Source organism: Falco biarmicus, chromosome 12, assembly GCF_023638135.1.
Source record: "Falco biarmicus isolate bFalBia1 chromosome 12, bFalBia1.pri, whole genome shotgun sequence".
Classification (NCBI taxonomy): domain Eukaryota; kingdom Metazoa; phylum Chordata; class Aves; order Falconiformes; family Falconidae; genus Falco; species Falco biarmicus.
Genome location: NC_079299.1, coordinates 28,790,707 through 28,807,073, shown reverse-complemented (window position 1 = coordinate 28,807,073; position 16,367 = coordinate 28,790,707). Strand labels below are relative to the sequence as shown.

At 44.5% G+C, this 16,367-nt stretch overlaps 1 long non-coding RNA gene across 1 annotated transcript in view; it reads right to left on the bottom strand.

Moving 5' to 3' along the window:
* Positions 1-16,367, bottom strand: part of LOC130157343 (uncharacterized) — a 365,996-nt gene that overhangs the window by 38,314 nt on the left and 311,315 nt on the right. The window contains exons 6-8 of the long non-coding RNA XR_008824814.1: positions 10,906-10,952; positions 7,311-7,811; positions 7,120-7,204 (exon numbers count right to left, since the gene is read on the bottom strand). This is a non-coding gene — a long non-coding RNA (uncharacterized LOC130157343). The remainder of the gene's footprint in view (positions 1-7,119; positions 7,205-7,310; positions 7,812-10,905; positions 10,953-16,367) is intronic.

Genomic DNA, 16,367 nt, shown 5'->3' with positions numbered 1-16,367 from the left:
GCACGAAGAGAAGGAATGAAGTTAACTCAGGAATAGCATAAGTGTATATGGCAGCTCAAGACGTACACAAGACATCTTTTCCCCTCTAAAATAAAAAAGCAGCTTTCTGTCTTTCTAAACGATATTGAGATAGGTCTCCGATCACAAATGTACGCCGCCCTTGGAAACTTTAGGTAGCTCCTTTCCAAGCGCACCCCACACCTCTTTCTCACCCACTGCTGATATCAATCATCCATTTTAGCTAATGGCACTCGCACTCTCCTCATTGCACGAGACACAATATCACTGAGCCCTGCACAGGGTGCCCTTGATGGCTCTGCTGTTCCCCTCCGAGCCGACAAAAAGGGAAAAAAAAGGACAGGTTCTGAAACACAGTATCATCGTGTTGACATAGGCTGGCTGAGGAAAGAGTGATCACCCCAGCTGCCTTTCCTAGAGCAACTGCCCAGCTGTTACGCTGGAGCAAACTTGTTTAAAGCCCACCACTACAACCTGCCACACATGCAGCGCACCCGGAATGCTGGACAACGCTTAATGCAACCCAGGAAAGAGACTTCTGTTTTAGTGTTTAACGCTGCTGCGGTCTTCCTGCTGAAAGATGTTAGACTTGCATCTAAGGTCACTGTCATACTTGACAGTGTCCATCCTGGCGAGAGCGCTCTGAATGAAACTTGCTGGGCAAAACAAGCCCTGCCCACCGGCAGGGGTGAAGGAGAACCAGGCAGGATTCATGGTGCTGGTTTTTCCCATCACTTTGGGTTTTGGACTAGCCAGCACCGAAATCAGAGATGACTGTGTATCTGAGGTGCTGTTAATTAGGGGCCAATTGCAACAACGACATAATGACATGGGCTTCAACGGGAGCTGGCTGCCTGGGACCATATCCTGCACCCGAGCTATAACCTGCTTTGCCGCCTTCTCCCTTCTGCTGGTGTTAAGACTAGCCGGGCTAAAACCAGCTTGAGACATACCTGCTCTTGCTGTGGTTTCTCCTCAGACTCTCTTAGGAGCTGCAATTTTTTGGAGGCATTGTGCACCTGCTGCAACCCCTGCCTCCGTGCCTGGGTGCCGAGCGCCCAGAGCATGGGGAGGAGCCGGCAGGCCTGGGACACCTCCAGCAAGAAGCACAGCAAAGTAGATGCTTTGCAAAGTGGTGATCCACAGTTCTGTCCTGCCCTGTAACCACTGAAGACAGTGCAGGAGAATAAAAAGTAGGAAACCATGTGGTGTGAGAAAGCAACTCAAAAATTACTCCTGTAGTGAAGAAACCACGTAATATATTCAAGATGTCAGAGGTTAGCTGTGGTGCATGTGAATCATGCTGCAAATACCTCACCTTTAACTTTACCGTTGTAATTAGATTACAAAGTTTTTATTACGGTTTTAAATTCTGCCTTTATAGGTTGCTGCCCAGCTGTGCACTTAAATCTGGTTTTATCACACTTTCTGAGCTCATCACATTTAATTCTGCCCCTACAATGCTGGATTAACTTTAAGGGTTGCTGAAGTCAGAAGTCACTCACCCTTGCCCTACTAATGGATTCACACCATCCCTGCACAGCCCCGAAGAGCGCTGTGTACAGTAAACTCCGTTTATTGGCGTGGTGGAGGGGAAGGGGCACTGGGGTTGTTTGTTTACTCCACTGCTGTGCTTAGCTGTCAGGATATTTGCACAGATTACTGCACCGAGGAGATGTTTACCTCCACGTAACAGCCTGTTGCAAGGAAATCTTCTCAGCAGCGCTGATATGAGAACGAAAAAGGAGACCACTTAGGCATGCCTGCGAGAAGCGGATAGCTGGTTAATGAGGCATATGGACCCGTATCATTTGAGGAACCGATCAATTGCCTCCATTCAGAAATCCAGAAATCGCACCCTGCCGTCACACTTGGTCCTGCCAGAAAGCCCACACCTGGTATTTTATGGGTGCTGTCTCTGATCTCTGAGGCAGTCCCAGAAGAATGAAAAAACATTATTTTTTTCTATGGGTGACTTCTTCATTGTTTCCCATCATGAAGAAAGCAGGGCAAGGTGCAAATGAAACTTTTCATCTAAACAACATTCATCCCCAGGTTTTACCTCGATCTGTTCTTCTTTAACCAGCAAGGATGAGATGGATTGGTGTTAAATACCACCCAAATAAGATGATTCATTGTCCTGAAAAATTCATTATGTAAACGGGCAAATGAAAGAGGAATTATATTATTTCTATTTAAAAAAATGGAGAAATGAGGCACCGAACGTCCAAGTGATTTACATGAAGTCACAGGGGGAGTCTGAAAGGGATCTGGGAAATAAAACTGGTTCCAGTGGAAAGGTCATTTCTCTCTTTGTTGCTGGGGAATACTTTGAACAGAATTAGAACAGACCTGAGCCAAAGATGGACAGCAGGGACTTTAATGAAAAATGGGGAGCAAAATTCGTCAGACTAACACCATGACAATTTTTGACCTTTGCCATTCAATGACTAGACACAACACTTTTGGAACCAAGGCTAATAATCTTCAGCAATATACAGCCTTCTCCCAAGGAATGTGTGGTGATTAGGGCAAAGAATTTCACATGGTCACAAAATATCTATCTCAGAGTCCTGGGCTTATAAAATACTCTATTTCCTCCATTAATTGTGTCCACGTGGAGCTGTAACTAAGTAGCTGAAACAAATAAAACCGAAGTAATATTGTTTCCTTTTAAAATATTTCACTTAATTTGTGGAAGAGGTTTGGGCTCATTAAAAATAGACCATCTCCCATGAGGGCTTTTTCCTTTTCTTCTCCAAGTCTCTCAACCAACCCTTAGTAACGTGTACAGCAGCACACTCCTCAGCACAGCCCTGGCTGGAGCCGCTCTCTCCTTTGACTCAGCAGCTCCTGTCGTGCTCGCAGCGAGGGCAGGCAGCGCTCGTTTGGCTAAGCCAAGCGAGGCCTCCGTGTCTTCTGATGCGTCATTGCTCCGAGATGAATAGTCGGTGTCGCTGACTAAAATTTCCTCCTTCCAGCTCCAGCTCATTAGGAAACTCCACTCCTTCCTCCCACGTAAAGATCTGGCTATCACGATCTCTGCTTTTTCTGTGGAAACGACAATACGCTCACTGCAACTGAGGTGCAAGCCATGCCTAGCCCTCAGCTAGAGCCCATGTGGTGCAAGAGACTGTGCAGACACTTGGCTTTTTCTGGTGGATCTCAGTCCGTTCCCTAATCTTCCAAAGCGAGCTATGAATCAGTTACAGGTAACATCAGAAACCGCCGTGTCCTCAACAGACTGTGACAATTCCTTTCCCCAAGCTAATGCCAATCACAAAGCAAGGGACAAAGCGCACAAGAGAGAGGTAAGAGCAACCTGGAGCAAGGGCTTTAGGCTGCAAGAACAACCTCCAGAAGAGATCACATGATTCTACAGATTCCTGTTAAATATCATTTCTTCACCTTCTTCACAATCTTTTCCAAGCCCACTCCTCCGAAAGAAAGGCATCTACAACCACAACTCTTCTAAACAAAACCAGATCTGGTGATTCCACATAGTCCCTTGCAAACTCTCCCATTGCTGGTACGCCCCGACCCGGAGCGCGCTTGCGCTGCAGGGTGACTGGGGCAGTGCCGAGACCCAAGGGTGGATGACAGAAGGATCTGACCAAAGGGGGCCAAACAGGCAAGCATCTGAAGAAGGTACAGGAAGTTCAGGGCAGAAGTTGAGACCGTGATCTTCTCGGCACTAGCATGTTCCACAAGGTAGTAATGCCCTGTTGGCAACCAATGTCCTCTCCCTCTCCCCCACTACCCATGTGGCCCCAAATACCCATCAGGTATCTAGGACAGATGTTATGGTATGTATGCTTCAGCCCTGTTTTATGAAGACCTTCCCATAAAATTGGATCTATGATCCCTCTCAAAGTTTCTCCTTTTCTCTTGCGGGCTCAGTCGTACCGTAGAATTTTTGCCAATGCTACCAGGCAACAACCAAACTATTCATGAGGGCATCCCAGTCAAGAGTTGCAGAGGAGTTCAGAGGCTCCCCCAGTGCTGGGTTACTCCAGTTCTCAACTGGTTTTGTTCTCCTTTTAGGGGAAAAGCCACATCTGGAAAGTTACTGGTGTCCTGCTGTTCACTGTGGACACCACTGGGAACTGGCATATGGTCTTGTAAACTATGATTAGATCTACAAAGTAAACTTTCATTATGACCTCTCTCAAGGTCTTTAAAAACACATTTCCCTAACTGCTATGATTGTATTCAAATTCTTTCATTTTGGTAATAACATCATCCACATTTTCCCCGCTCCCTCCTACCTTTTTCTGATTATAATCGTGCTAGGCACAGTAGAAAAATCATTCCAGAATTCTCTTTTCTCCTCATGCTCTCCATCTCTGGGCATGAACACTCTCCTCCTACCAGAACAACAACATGAATATAAACAGCTTCTCTGATCTGGATGAGCTGAACCTGAAGTGTAGGGCTTTTCTGAACCATATTAAAAAGCAACTATCACCAGTCTTTCATTAACAGTACCGATGCTGCTGCCAATGTTAGTATTGTTACGGCTTATGTTAGAGCCCTTCACTGAGACGGTAGCCAAGATCAGGCGTGACGACTGTTCAGATGCTGCGCTGACAGTGTGTGAAGGCAGTCCTTGCCCTTCGGAGCCTGAGATATATCTGACCAACACAGACACAAAACAAAGCACAGAACATTGGGTGAGACACATTGTCGGTGTGAGAACCAGAACCCAGCTGAACGAATCCTGTGTCACAGCCATTCCTCTGCTGCCTGCCTCTCTGCATAATTTGCATTCTGCCTTCTGCAGCCTCTGCTGATCGTCGGCGTGGCTGTACCAAGTGCCTCTCCTTAACACGAGGCGCAAAGCTCAGAACTGCCGTTGCTCAGCCCCAGGAAACACACTCCCAGCAACTGATGGGGATGGCAGTGAGGATTTGCCCAAAATCTTGTCCCTGCTGTAACAGCCGTGGGAGAACTTGAGCAGGATGAAGATTTCTGCCCCAAGTATATTTATTCTAGAGTATAACGTTCTGCTAGAGGCAGGCAGGCACTAGTCCTAGGTGACCTGGAAAGAGGTAATTCAGGATCATCTCTCAGCCCATAAGAGCCGAGAGGGAGAGCTGGATGCTCCAGCTCTGCAAGGACCAGGTTAGGTACTGCAGCACCTGGGAAAACGGGATCCAAGCACAGCAGGACAGCTTGGCACATCTCAGTCATTCTGGTGTCCTCTGAGGAACAACGTGCAAAACCTACACACCCAGCAGAGGGTTATGTATTGCTTATGTCAGATCCAAAAAGAATTGTGTGATATTATTAAATATTTAAAATGTTAAGATTGTAACAGAATATCCCACTCGGATGTATCATGGGAGCCAAAGAGGTAAAAATATCCAGCAGCAGTTTGCTCCATGATAGGAACCGTGCATGCAGGTCACATAATGTCTACACAGGCATTTTCTGTATCATTTTAATCTATGCATCATAAATGGAGACACAGATGTAAGAACACTTGGTTTTAAGGACTGAATCACTTGGCTTTGATAAGATTTTATCTAGATAAAAACTGAATTGGTTGACATATCATTTCTTGGGTTTAATGAGCTCATAACTGCACTTTAATTGGTTTAATTACCAGAACATAATATTACAGGTATGCAATGTAGACCTGTAATATAGTTATACAATATATGTGCTACACATAATAAAACGCAATATGGAACATCACACAGTTTTTCATGAGAATTATTACTAGGATTATCGGTAGTGAATATTCAGCAACACGAATAGAAATTTCCTTTAAGTAATACCTTCAGGATTTGGCCCTCCTCATATGGGCTTCTAAGAACAACATACATATGAGGAAAATGTGAAGGCTGTAAAATATGAAATTATTGGTAGGCTAGGGCGGGATTTGGCCTCAGTATGCTCAGGATCTAAGTTCCTCCAAGATGTTTAGGCACCTAACTCCCACTTCAAATTTCCATGTTCGCTTCAGAAATACAATTTTTCCTCTAGCTTTTTCCAAGGCTGGCTCAATGCTCACAGCATTTTCTCGATCTATTTATTGTCTGTATTTTGGAAATAACTATTAACACTCACCCAGTGTTTTCCTAATAATTGTTTAGATCTTCCGGTGACACAATTAGCATCTGGGAGAACCACAGTAGTGTGCAAATGCGTCTTTAATTATCTTTCCATTGTGAGTAGAGATGCTATGTGCCAGGGCAGTTACTACACCTGACAAGGACAATGTTTTTACAATGAGTGTTTATACAGGCTAATTCCTTATAAAAATAGCTTGACAGAAAGGGCTCCACCTGCCTTCACGATCCTGATCGCAATTGCTAATTGATATTATTGTGCTGAGAATGATCCCGTCAATTAAAGCCTCTTCTATAATAACCATTGCTCCCTGCCTAACTATGCCTAATTAACCTGCCGCTGACTCACATGCCAGGAAGAATGTTTATCAGCCAGACTTCGTCCTGCTGATCTGATTTCCACTGCTCCGCTTGGTTTTACAGGGAGCCCTCCATCCAGCTAAGCGTGTGCCTCCCCTGAAGCCCACTACCCAGGCAATTTGCCTGGCCATCCACCGCTTCTTATGCTCAACTATTCCTGCTGATTCAGGGTTTAAAACTATATTCGGGTTTGTGGTAAAGTTCTCATTGATTTAGTTGGCTAACAGGGCTGACCATAAGCCTATATTTGACACCAAGTGCCATCTGATTCACTTTGCTGGTGGCACTGGTTAAAATACAATTACGAGTGCTCCCCGTGCCTTTGCGCTCTACTATTCTGCAGGACGCTTCACCCAATGGCTGCAGCTGTTCTGAATTTTCTATGTATCTGTCAGGCTAAAATTATGTTTATATTGCTTGCGTAAATAAAACTTGATCCTTCAAACTGAAACAGAGCGGAACTGCTTTGCAGGTCTCACCTTTGGGAATTGTGATGAAGAGCGGGAAGGGGAGCAGTGAAAGCCTCCATTGGTTCCAGAAGAGTCAGGTTCAGAGAGTGATTTTGCTTTGTGCAAGATGCTTTGGGCTTGATTTTTGGCTTGTATCTAGGTATGTAAGGATACAAACAGAAGTCTAATGGGATTGTCAAAAGAATATTACTCACCCCTCAGGAGGCTGCCTCTTCTGCCAAAGAGCTCCTGCACGGCTCAGCTCAAATTGCAAAACCTCCATGTTCTTCTGTTTCTCATCTGTTACAAGAGAGATAATTACAGAGGTGCTAAGAGGATAAATGTAGTTAAGTCTGGGAGGTGCTCAAAAAAGAGCATGCAAGATAGATGGGGCATGACTAGTTACTTTTGTCTCAAGGCATGCTTGAGCTCTGCAGCGACACAGACAGGGCTTCTGGCCAACTGAAGTCAGCTGTGATGTCTCAGTGGCCAAAGGGGCTGCGTGAAGGCTCTGAGGACACGGGGTTGTCTTCAGGTTTGCTTCAGATCAGCTGCTGAGATATGCTGGACTGAAACTTTCTTGGGTCTTTTCAGTGATCAAGAAATCATCCAGATTTCCCTGAAGCACCGCTTTTAAAATCAGATTTCTGGTGTCCCTCTGTGCAACTACAAACATCAGTTAATCGCATAGAGGGGACCCCCCCCCCCCAACCCGAACCTCCTCTTTTCCAACTCTCCAAGAAAGACTACCTTAAAATATGGAGGAGTATTCCTGCTGGAAGCTGCTGCTCACTCATCCCAGCTTGCTGGGCTGTTTGCCACATGTCGCTCAGTGGCACTACGGCGATTATGTCAAACTAGCGCAGCGCAGCAGGGGAACCCATCCTGCCAACCCAGCAAGCAGGGGCTGTGCAGAAGGAAACGAGATCGTAGGAGAAAGCATGACACGTGTTGAGCCACTGCCTTCCCTGCCTTGGGACCAGCTCTGCAGTGTGTCTAACAGATTCGGTTCTAGGCAAATGTAAAGTTGTGGAGGGATGGCAGAGTAAGAAACCCATGCGCATGTGCCTTCTGGCAGATAAGACATTCAGGCTGCTCTTTCTAGAACTAACCAATAACAACAAATATAAACAGAAAAAAGGGAAACAAATAAAGGTTAAAAACTGACTGAATCTTCCAGTGTACAAAATGACTCAGTGAATCAAATGGGCTGAATGAAGAGATGAGAAAATTGAAGACTTTTTTTACTCCCTAAGAAATCATGGGATTCTTGGTAAAGAGAGAAAGGAAGTATTTATTCTCAGAGGAATGCAACGGTGCCACTGTGAAATGGAGCAGGCGGTCAGCACACTGTGCATCTCCAGCACCAGCCAGGACTAAGGTGTTGCAGAAAATATTCTGCTTAAAACCTGTTCCCAAAGACCCTGGGATCCCCTGCCTGTGAGGAGCACCTTCCCCTCCCCGGAAAGCTCCCTCTGTATCGATCCCATTCCTCTTCCTGTGTTTGGAAAAGTGCTGGAAGGTGCCTAGGATTGACCATAGTGCCTGTACATCACAGGCAAATACCCTTTATGGAAATATCCCTTATTGTCCAGGACTCCCATGCGAGCTGAAGGTACGCAGCGCCTCACTGGATCAGCACTTGCTATTGCCACTAGTAATAATAAAGGGTAGGGGAGGAAATAGTACTGCAACTTCCTTCCTCAAGGTCTGCATGTCGGGAGAGCAAGGATTCCACAGGGCATGGTCCCTGCTTTCTTTGAAGCAGTGGTAAATAGAAATAGTTGGTAAAACTTCTGAAGAACCATCTATGTATGTGGTTATACAGGCTAAGCATAAGGAATACACATATCTACCTTTGAAATATGTTGTTCTACCAAAAAAGAATCACTTAGGAAAAGCAGATCCTTTTTGGACCGCACTATGGTTTGAAAGGAAAACATGCAGAAGAAAAACAAAAATGCCAAGAGCACTGCAGTTGCGCCATTTCAAAATTTAGAGCACAAAGCATTTGGCTTTTTTACCTTCAAATTTTCATGTAGATCGTTATGCAAGACTGTGAAAAGCAGGAACGGAGATAACAGACTCAGGCCTGCTTTTTGGGAGGGAACGTGGAAGAGAAATTTTTCTTCTGGGGCAATTCTTAAACTTACAAGTCAAATTTCAAGATTCCTTCTTGTCAGAACGTTCCCTTTGGAGCACTGCTTATATGTCTCTATTACCACCACCGGAGCCACACATCACATCTCCTGTGTACTAATCCCTCACAGAGCCCACGGCCCGCAGCTGTGGAAAACTGAGGCAAGGAGCAAGTAGGTGTTTTTTATAACTTAACAGAGAGCATCACTGACAGCACTGTGTGACAAGCTGTATATTGTGAATCTGTGATCTGCAGCTCTGTCAAAAAAATCCCCTTTTCTACTCTGTTTTGAGTCAGCCCGGGCAATGACAAGGAGTCTTTTGTTGTTGCCATTGGAGGAGCTGGCTGTTGGTTTGAGCTCTCGCGCTCTCGTTAAGGAGGCAGCGAGGGGGGAGCAGAGTGCCGATCCCAGCGGGAACACGTGTCCTAGGTTGGCCCATCTGCAAAATAATTCTTCTGCGTGTCATCTAGGCCAAAAGCTGAGTCTGGGATCTGCTACATGGCTAAGTTCCCTCCCCGTGGCGGTCAGAGCAAGCGTGGTGACAGTCAGGGGGAAGGGAATTGAAATGTTTTGGGGAGTTATGGCATGGAGAGTGACATCTGTGTCAATGGGCTCATTAAGTGAAAGATTTGGTGTAATACATCTTGCAACAAGGTCATATTCTCAGAAAACTAGGACTTGCCAGAAAAACGAATGAAATCAGCCAGGCTTATGATCTGGTTTGATTGCTTCCAAACTCGTCTTTAATCTAAGTTCTTTTCAAGGTTGTCACAACTGGGCTTGCATGAATTTTGGGGCCTAATCTGTATCTGGTGCAAGCTGGAGCAAATCCATTTAACTCAAGGGAGCCTTATCAGTTTACATCAGATTGTGGTTATTTTTAGGGGCAGGTCATTTAGAAATTTATAAGTACTTATTTCCAGCTATACTTTTTGAATAAAGCCAATAAATCGGAAACCTGCCAGGATAAAGATCATCCAATTTTTAATTCTTTTTTCCAAGCCATGGGACAAGTATCCCCTATGTTGAATCACTTACGTTGTAATGCAGGAAACCCAAGGGTGTAAATGGCATTGAGGTCTCCATGGAGTATTCCCCAGTCCGTCTTTTGCCACAAAGGGATATCCAGAAGGGTGCTAGGCTGGTCACTGAGCTTAACAATGGTGGCAGTCAAATGTGCCACCAGGAGGGAAACTGGAGGAAAGTGAAGGAGACATTGTTCACCTGCAGCCTCCAGAACCTCCTGCATCCCAGCCACATCACTCCCCCTGCAGCATCCCTGTGCTCTCACCAGCTTCTTCTAGGCTCATGCCACTGACTGAGGAGGTGCAGCTCCCTTGAAATAAACAGGGCCCTTTCAGGTTATACCAGATGAGGATTTGGCTGTGGGATTCAGACAAACCCAGGTCCAACAACCCTGTGACAGACCTTGGAAGAAAGGTGTGTCTGGAAGCAACAAAGCCTTGATCAAACCCTGGACCCTACCTCAGCTTTCAGAACCGGCCACCCTCAGATTCCAGAACCCTGAAGAGCCCCTCTCCAGATTGAGCTTTGCAGCTTCAAGGAGGAAGACCAACTATGATTTGCCTCACTGCTGGGATGGGCTGGCTCTGAATAGTCCCTTCATGCAAGAGGGAGTACAGACTTAGTGAATTACTTTTGATTCTTCATCTCTAGTGATAATTCCTCTTCCCACATCCTGATTTCTAGCCATGGTGAATTGCTTCACCCTCAGTCCCACAGACCTATATCCATGGGAACATTCTCCATCTGTGGGAACAGTCACAAGGTAATGAATGAATGCATTTCCCCAGGAAGGAGACACCATTCATAAGTTTAAGACGACAAAAAGATGATTACCTGGATTGCACACAGTTCAGTAGGTCAGAAGCAGCAGCAGCAGCTCCCTGAAAAAGAAAGAAAACCACCTACTAGCAGTGGTTTGTAGAGAAATAAGGTTAAGACCCAGAGACAACCCAGGGACCGGCAGCTCTTTCACCGCCTTTTGGACTGTAGCCTCTGAAGACCTCAGTGCAATGGTCTTCAAACAAGATTGAGACCCCTGGGTATCATCACCTAAAGAGAATGACCAGTATTCACCTAGCAAAGTACTGAGTAGGAAAAATACCTATCTTGCTCCATGTTTTCCTTTTTTTTTTTTTTTTTAACGTCCTTTGTGCTTGAATAATTGTCTCCCTTAGCAAAAATGGTGCACATAATATATGTCAGAGGTGAAAGAGCTATATTAAAAGCTATAATTAGTACTGTTTAACAATTAGTAGTTCTATTTGAAGATGTTTTGAGTAAGATTTATGGTATGTTTTCTAATTTTTAATTTATAATTACGGGGAAGAGCTTAGCTTTGAGTATTTACCCTCTAAAAAATGTAAAATAATATATAAGTGCACTTTTGGTCTGTAGAGAGGGATATGAAACCAGGAAAAAATATGTAGGAAGAAAAGGATAAGGGTTTTTGTGTGTGTAAGCAAGGTTTAAATGGAATAATTAAATTTACCATAATCAATAAAATGTGTGAGGCAAGTTTATTGAAGTGGCTATTTCCCATTGCATAATTTCCCTGGGGAACTTTCATTTTTAATTCAAAAATAAAAAAAAATAATAATTAAAAAAACAAACCCCTGAGCACTTACTGTAAATATGCCAGCATATGTGTGAGGTTAAGAAAAGCACGAGCCTACACCCAGGAATCAAAGAGGGGCTTACCACTGCTTTGACACTAATTGTAAAAGCTGAACATTTTCTCGAACCATAATCAAATCTTAACTGCCATGGGGGACTCGTTCAGCAGCACACAGTAATTCTAATAAGATGCAGAGCCTTTCACCTTTAGGTCACCAGTTCAAACCCACTTCGGGTTGGCTAGTAAACAGAAGGTAAATCCCAAGTCCGGTGGAATACCAGATCATCTAGAGGAGATGCCAGAGCAGCTGTTGGGCAGAAGTGTGCAAGGGTTTTCCCTTCCATCTCATGTCCCCCATGCTTTCCCTGGGACTGACGTGGCCACCTCCTCTGGGGACTCACCTCATCTCCCTTGGCCTCAGATCCTCCCTTCTGGAAACAGGATGGGAAACCCTTCTTTTCTTGCTGCCCTTCCTCCGTTTCAGCTGAAACCTCCCCAGGTGCCCCACAGCACCCACACCCAGAGACCCTGATCTTGCCATGGGGTTTTTTGGAGGGGTAACACCCCTCCAAAGAAAACATAAATAGCGATATCATCTCTGTCCCACTTCCATGTACACAATGCCTCTTAATTAGTTCGTTTACTTGAGCACCACATGGAAACAGACTGATCAAACATGTAATTGAAAATAACAGGCCCCCATCCCGCTGCCCTAGGCTGCACAACAAACAGCTCTGCCAGTAACGGCAGCACTGGAAAGCAGAGTCCTCATCTCGGCACTTCACCTGGCTTCAGGTAGAACTTCTTGCCCTTCTGTGAGCTGCTCACATGCAAAGTCACAACTCCAGCCGAGGCCCCGGCACTGCCAATAGCCCCAAAGGATCTTAAGTATTGTAGCAAGCGCCCCACGCACCCCCTGCTACACCAGCGCCTGGATGGGTCTTGGCTCTACCACATCTTCCTCAGGGGAGCCATGAACGTTGCGTTTCAAGCTGGTGTGAACGTCAAAAAGACAACTGTGTGATCCAACCAGCCTGAAGACAGATTGCCACCAACACGGACCGTCTCCTCTCTCCCTCAGACGCAGGTCCCCCTTCCCGTGTGCGCGGGGGTGACCTGGAGGCTGCTTCATGGTATATATAGTATGCAACCTCATCTTTCTGGCTATGATGGTATGTACACTTTTGTGTATGCGCGTGAGTGAACAGAATAGTCTGAGACCTTAATTGTGTCTCACATTAATACAGTTGAGAAGTTAAGGAGCTGTAAGGAACAATTCATTCATTGTCCTCTACACATCTGGGTTAATGTTTCCTCCTTGGATTAGTGTGTACCAGTGTGTTCCCTCTCTGCACACCACAAGCTAGCTGCGCCAATTTCCCTCCGTGGCAGCTCCAGTGACAGCTGTTTACTTGGAAGCTCATGGATTATGATATATGGATGCTAGCCACAAATTAATGGAATACATTCCAGATGCAATGTCTTTAAATATTCAAACAATAAGCCAAAAGCACTAAGCTGTTTTGGCCATTTTTTCCTCTTAACTCTGAATGTCTCTCAGAGATGATGTAAACACGATTTCTTCGGGCAATGACCAGAACACTTAAAATGTTTCAAAAGTGAGCAGCAGCATGAGGCACTGGATGGTAGACAGTTGATGGTGTCATTTGTCACCTGAAGCCAAGACCTGAAATAGCCATGAAGGGAGAGCGGAATAAAAAAGAAAAACCCAGAAGTACTGAGCCTAACCGTTCGCAGGTTGCCTTTCCAGCCTGCTCTGGGCAGGGGCTACGTGTGCTGGCCTGGACCCCTGAGCTCAGGTGAGCTGTACAGGCTCCAAAAGGCAGCTCCCAAAAACATCTCCAGAGGCTCATCTGGAGCATTTCAGAGCAAAAACTAAAGCCTGCTCAGGATGGTTACAGCAGACAAGGATCCGTGAAATGCCTCAAACCTCTCCTTGCTAGGTGTCATCTAGAAGTCCTTCTCCAGCAGAGGAATTGGTAGCTACCTCAGAAATGGAGATAGAGCCCTACCCCAGATGTGCCTTTCGCTCAAGCCTGACCTTCAGCAATGACGTTGCTCCCGTGATCTCTTTGCTTTTATATTCACCCTAATGCTGGACTGGGGCAAAAGCAGCATTCGAGGGTGAAGATCAGCATACAAAAGCTGGCAGACTTGCTTTGGGGCTGGTGTCATTTTGATTGTTACCACCTTTGCTCAAAGTTGACAACAGGTCAAATCGAAAACTTTGGTGAAGTGGAATGGCTACAGTGAAGCAGCGCAGTAATGATTTATACCACCGCAGAGCCTGGGCCAAGAACTGTAACTTATTTCTTGGCCAACTTACATCACTTTTTCTTCCCTCATTGCATTTTCTTTGGCATTTTCTTCTTTTCATTTACTCATTTTCTTCCACAGAAATTCAGCATGACCTGGACAGTTGAGGTACCAGGATATAGGATTTTCTACCCAGTAGTTAAAGGGAAGAACCTACTTACACACTTTTATTTACCCAAAAATACCTACAAACATGAGCTGTGCAGCCTTACAACGGAGAAGGGCAAGAGAGAGCCTCAAGTAATCCTGTCTGAATTTGAAACCAGTTCAAGCCTGAAACGCTGCCTGTTTGAAGGTTTCTCGTTTATTTCCTCCAATATTGTTATTAATTAGAGAATTAATAGTTATTAAAGTTATCATCACCCTTCACTGAATTGAGAAATTCAAGTTTGTTACCTAATGGGAGGAAAATAAACATCATTTTACAACGGTTTTAAAGCAACAACAATATAAACAAACCGTCTCAAACTCTAGTCCACAGGCAGAACGGACATCTGCTAGAAAAATATGATGATTCTCCCACCCACCACCCTCAAATTTAGGGATTTGTGGAATATGGGCCTTGCCTAAAGTTGCTTGGCAGAAATCCCCATGTTAAGTTCTTATTTAATGAAATCATGTGGTAGTAAATCAAACACAGAAATAGGAATAAGTAAATCTGCCACATCCTTTCAAAAAAGTACGGTTTGACTCTGTCAACTCAAGTTGCCCGCGCAATGAATTATCTGTATTTGTCAACTAAAATGTGACCATCCAACAGTCACCCACCTTTTTGTATAATTCCGTAATCTTCAGCCTCAAAGCTGAGCACCAGCACAAAATGGGCAGGTCACTTGCATAAAGAGCTCCTAAAACCAGCACTGAGCTGCCACATCTTTGCAAATGGCCCCAAATGCAACGTTTGGGCTCTCTGACAGCGTTGACCTCTGAACGTTACATGAACAGTGGCAAACGAGCATCAAACAACAGGAGAGAAATCAGGCAGAAGAATAAGAAGAACAACATCAACACCATGATATAAAACCCAAGAGATTGTCTTGATCAAGTACCTGCTCAAGCCAACAGAAGTCTTCACACAGACCCACCCTACATAGCTTTGCCTATGCCCTTGGTGCACCCACGTGGTTGGGAGCCAGGGAGAGGTGCTGGGTGCACTTTGTCTTCTGATAAATTCATCACCTGGTCACAACTATCAGAACAAAAGGGGTCTCTCACAGGGCGAGCTCATAAACCTTTTTCTTTTGAAAGTTCCTACAGAAACTATGCCTGTTGAACCAACAATATTTGCAGACAATGCCTGATCTCTTAAATGATGTTTCTATTTTCTGTCCTGCCTTCCCCCTTTTTCTGTAGAAAAGGCGTATTTGATTTTTGGTCCCGAAACATTCTAAGGAAAAAGTAAGTTCAGTGAAATTTTGAATTATTTGGAAGGAAACTGATATTTCCTCTGGAAAATCACAACAAAAAATAAACATTTCTTGTCAATGTTTGCCTTAGGAGTAATAAAGCATGGATTTAATTCACTGATAAAGCCCAAGAAAGCAATCAGAAAAGAGAGATCATCAGTGGCTTTACAAACAAGCTTTACAAAGAGAGAGCTTGTATTTAAAGAAAACGGTTGAAAAATGCATCAGATCCTGCCACTGTGCCCATTCAGATCATGACCAACCCGCTGAGATTGCTGTCCTACCCGTAGTTGCTGCTCAAAATTAATTTGGTCACTCGATTATATGTGGAGCCCCTTAGTTCTCCAGTTTTTAAAGCAATGTTAATTTAATGACAAAACATACAAAATTCGGTACCCTACCTCATCCCCTGACATTCTGAACTTCTAATTTAAAGGTTTTTATTTTTATAATCGAGTATTCAGAAGTACCAAGATCATGGTTTTATGGTTGCCAGTCTTTGGTCCCTTATTGTTTCAGCCCTGTGATTCATTGCTGTGAAATTAGTGTAGAACAAACTTCCCAGAAATCTTGGGATTTCTCAGAATCTCCATCTGAATGCCATTTAAGAAGATTTGACTTTCTAATTGACCATTTCTGAGGGAGTTAAAAAATATAAACAGCTCAAATGTGGCATTTTTACAACCTTAATAAAACCAAATGCAACATTTACTAGGTACGCATTTTAACGAAAAGAAGGTTGCTATAGCAGAACAGCAATCATCGTAATTTTAAGCAAAACCAAGGGTAATTGTAGAGCAGCAAGGTGCACGTTACTGGCCTAAGAAAAATTCTCTTTGTACTTGAATAAGACAACTTGATAAAGAGATCACCATGCGGAAACAGGCTGCAGTGCTTAGCAAGAACCTACAGCAACTTTTCCACTAGACAGCAAAGCT